The 4,848-nt window shown below is 41.3% G+C and overlaps 1 pseudogene; it reads left to right on the forward strand.

Moving 5' to 3' along the window:
* Positions 1-281: 281 nt before the first annotated feature.
* Positions 282-846, forward strand: LOC101613958 (annotated as a pseudogene).
* The last annotated feature ends 4,002 nt before the right edge of the window (positions 847-4,848 follow it).

Raw genomic sequence — 4,848 nt, forward strand, 5'->3', positions numbered from 1 at the left:
CTCTCCACTTCAAACTACACAGTAAAAAAATATTTTAAATGCCAGGTGTGGTGTCACACACCTTTAATCCCAGCACTAGGGAGGCAGAGGTAGGAGGATCACCATCACTGTGAGTTCGAGGCCACCCTGAGACTCCATACTGAATTCCAAGCTAGCCTGGGCTAGAGTGAAACCCTACCTTGAAAAACCACAGAAAGGGCCTTGTTGCCATCTTTTTCTCCCGTGTGCAGACACCTCTCCATTCCCGTAGGCCCTGGCCTGCAGTGCTGACCCCCAACACCATGCCTTCAGTTAAGTTGCAAAGTTCTGATGGAGAGATATTTGAAGTTGATGTAGAAATTGCCAAGCAGTCTATGACCATCAAAACCATGTTGGAAGATTTGGGAATGGATGATGAAGGAGATGATGACCCAGTTCCCCTACCAAATGTTAATGCAGCAATACTAAAAAAGGTCATCAGTGGTGCACCCACCATAGGACGACCTTCCTCTTCCCGAGGATGATGAGAACAAAGAGAAGCAGGCAGATGATATCCCTGTGTGGGACCAAGAATTCCTGAAAGTTGACCAAGGAACACTTTTTGAACTTATTCTGGCTGCAAACTACTTAGACATCAAAGGTTTGCTGGACATTACATGCAAGACTGTTGCCAATATGATTAAGGGGAAGACTCCTGAGGAGATCCGCAAAACCTTCAATATCAAAAATGACTTTACCGAAGAGGAAGAGGCCCAGATGCGTAAAGAGAACCAGTGGTGTGAAGAGAAATAAAAGGTTGTGCCTGACACTGTAACACTATAAGGATTGTTCCAAATACTAGTTGCACTGCTCTGTTTATAATGTTAATATTAGCAAACAGTATGCAGCAGCAAATCAATTTTACTAGCATAATAGTGTCCTCCTTGCACGTGTAGTCTGAGTACAGATTCCAAGTTAAAGGCGGAGTTCCTTCAAGTGTGAGCGGAAGTTGTCTTTCTTTACTCTCAATACAACTGAGCTATGGGTTCTCTGGAGAGAGTGGCATCTGGGGCGTTTTTTGTCTTCTGTAAAGCGATTTCTTCCTGGTTTATTGTTCAGTTAACTTCAGTGAACTTTTCAGAGTTGACATTGTAAATAAAACAACTTATGAGAGGGGTTTTGTAATAGAAAAACTAGGATCTTTATTCAAGACTTGGAAACTGGAAGCAGGCAACTTGAAGTTAATGCTCTGACTGGGGTTGTTAGGATGCCTCCAGCCTCCTGAGCCAAGCAGAGCACTGCTCTCGATTAGCTCGTGTGTAGCTGGGTTCTCGTCATTGAACCTGAGGACTGGGGTTTTGGATTTTCTTTCCTTATTAATTTTTTTTGGGGGGGGTGGATTTTTTTTTAAATTTATTTATTTGAGAGCGACAGACACAGAGAGAAAGACAGAGGGAGAGAGAGAGAATGGGCACGCCAGGGCTTCCAGCCTCTGCAAACGAACTCCAGACGCGTGCGCCCCCTTGTGCATCTGGCTAACGTGGGACCTGGGGAACGGAGCCTCGAACCGGGGTCCTTAGGCTTCACAGGCAAGCGCTTAACCGCTAAGCCATCTCTCCAGCCTGGGGGGGGTGGATTTTTAAAAAATTTTTAATCACAGCTTTGAATATGTTGCCTAGAGATTTAGTTATTACCCAGTCTGTGGTTTTGTGGGGAAATGCAACTAGACAATTTGTTAGGTTTCAATAAAAAACACTTAAAAAAAGAAAAACAAAAAAAATCAATATTTATTTTTATATTTATTTATATTTTTATTAGAGAGAGAATGGGCACACAAGGGTCTCTAGCCACTGCAAACAAACTCCAGATGTATGTGCCACCATGTGCTTTATTTGTGAGCAGAACAGGACAGAATTTGCATGTCAGGGCATCTAACCACTGCAAATGAACTTCACATATATGTACCACTTTGAGCATTTGGCTTTATGTGGGTACTGGAGAATTGAACCTGGGTTGTCAGACATTGCAAACAAGTGCCTATAGCCACTGAGTCATCTCCCCAGCCTGAAACATACTTTTTTTTTTTTTTTTTTTTTTGAGGTAGTGTCTTGCTCTAGCTCAAGCTAGAGTCTCTGGGTAGCCTCAAACTCATAGCAATCCTCCTACTTCTGCCTCTTGATTGCTGGGTTAAAGGCATATACCACCATGCCCTGCTGAAATGTACATTTTTGAGAACATTTTTAAACCAAACACTACAAAATACTTTCTAAATTAACATTATTTTAAAATCTCTTCATATACATACAAATTGCTTTAGAGTATTCATTTGAATTGCCATACAATATTCTGGAGTTTAGCTATTCAATTCTTTCCATGGTAGTCATTCTGATTGTTGACAGTGAAATTTTCTTTTCCTCTCTCCCTCCCTCCCATTCTTCCTTGCTTTTTATTCTTTTTTTTTTTTTTCTTCAGTTCTAGAGGTTGAATCCAGGGACTTGTGCATGGTAGGTAAATACTTTGAGTGAAGGTCTCCTTATGTTGTCCAGATTGGCCTTAAACTCATCCTGGAGCCCATGCAGGTTCTATACCTATGATCCTCCTGCCTCAGCCCACTGAGTAGCTAGGGTTATAGGCCTCTATCACCAGGGTCCAGCTGCAATGAACATTCTCCTGTATCATTCTTCACACAGGAAGCAGTTCACTGAGGAACGTATTTAGACATGATTTCTAGGTTGTACAGTATGCACATCTTGTATTTTACATTGCCAATTTGCTTCTCAAAATGGCTCTAACAACTTATATCCCTATTAGAAGTATAATTAATCTATTTTAGTAGGAGTTAAAATTTTTTCCTATTTGATGGATAAGAAATGGTGTACCATTTTGAGTTTAATTATCCTTTGCCTAGTCACTAATGTGTTTGAACATATTTTCATGCATTTATTGGCCATTTGGACTCCCGTTCTGTGACTTGTCTGTGTTCGTTTCGCATTTTTTTTTTTGGTTGAATTGTCTGTCTGTATTTTTAATAGTCTTTTATAAATTCTAGGTACTAATCCTTTGTTTGTTATGAATGTTGCAATTCTGCATTCATTGATTCAAATCATTTATTGTGATTGTACTGCTTGACAGCACTGATTTAGGTACCAGTGCAGAGCAATTAACACAAAGCAAATAGACAAAATTCTTGCCTATAGGTTCATCAATCTAACTGGAATGAAAGACTGTAGGCAAATATACAAGATGTGAGATAAATGGTATAGGGAAAAATGAGGTGAAAGTCCATTGTAAGCCATAAAAGGGAGGGTCCTTCAGAGGATGTGACATTAATGGAGAATATACTGAGAGATCAAGTTATTACACCCGAGGGAAGCAGCTCCTAGGTAGAAGAAACATCAGGTTTCAGGGCAAGAGTTGGTATCATATTTGACATAACTAAGGAGACAGCAAGGCCACTGTGGCCTTTTTTTCTCTCTCTCTTTTAAATTTTTTTTTATTTGAGAGAGAGAGAGAGAGAGAGAGAGAGAGAGAGAGAATTGGTGTGCCAGGGCCTCAGCCATTGCAGTCAAACTCCAGGTGCTTGTGCTACCTACTGGGCATATGCAACCTTGTGCTTGCCTCACCTTTGAGCATCTGGGTAATGTGGGATCTGGAGAGTAGAACATGGGTACTTAGGCTTTGTAGGCAAGCACCTTAACCCCTAAGAAATCTTTCCAGTCCCCCCTCCCTATTGTGGCTTTTGATTACGGAATTGGAGATAGAGATGAAATTTGAGAGGGAGATTATGTACAGTCATTTCAGGGAGTCAGAGGACACAGGAGGAAACTCCAGAAAAAAATTGCTATAATTTGGGAGAGAAGACAGAACAGACAAGTTGTAATCTTTGCAGCTGCTGGGCAAAGGCGTGTAGAAGGAGGAGAGAGATTGAGAGCTATGCTTTCCGAGTTAGACGTCACCAACAAGCAGGCTCAGCGAGAGTCTGCATGCGACTATGATGAGGATGGGATTTTGTGTTACATATCTCATTAGAGGACAGTTGCTCTACTTGTTTCTTTCTCTTATACCCCAGATATGTCATATTTCCTTTCACCTTTCTGCCTTAGGCTGAACTTCTGTAAGCTTTTTAACTCAAGAAGGGTTTGTCATCAAAGGAGGATCCTAGCCTCATCTGGACATGAGAGGTAATTGTTGTCTGCATATGTGAAGGTTGTTACTGACCAGGCTGTTTATACTCAGTTATTGACCATAGACTATGCATAGGCCAATGTATTGGTAGTCACATCCCAAATCATGTCTGAGAAAGAGAAGGCTACAGAGTGGGCTGCAGAGATAGCTTAGTGGTTGAGGTGCATGTCTACAAAGCCAAAGGACCTAGGTTCAATTCCCCAGAATCCACATAAGCCCAATGCACAAGGTGGCACATGTGCCTGGAGTTTGTTTGCAGTGGCTGGAGGCCCTGGCATGCCCATTCTCTCTCTATCTGCCCCCCTCTCTCTCAAATAAATAAATAAAAATATTTTTAAAAGGGAGAAGGCTACAGAGGGTCCTTTTTCATTTCCTTTCTGTCTAACATCCTTTCAGGAATGGCAGCAAGCCCTTAGGGATTTTTGAGCAAAAGAATAAGACTTGTAGTATATTTTAGGAGGACTACTCTGACCATGAGAGACAAGTAGATTTTAGGGAAGCAAAGCTGGAAACAAGGCAGAACAATGTGAGAGGAACACATCTAGGATTTTGGCCTAAGCAGTCAAGTGAATGTTGCTCTTACCAATATAACTTATTTCATCAGTTCAAAGACACACACATATTCTCTGAAATTAGGGAGCAACTTACAAATGATGGTATCTTAAAAACCACTGTCAGAGCTGGATGTGGTGGTGCACACCTTTA

This window comes from Jaculus jaculus, chromosome 6, assembly GCF_020740685.1.
Source record: "Jaculus jaculus isolate mJacJac1 chromosome 6, mJacJac1.mat.Y.cur, whole genome shotgun sequence".
NCBI classification, from domain to species: Eukaryota; Metazoa; Chordata; class Mammalia; order Rodentia; family Dipodidae; genus Jaculus; species Jaculus jaculus.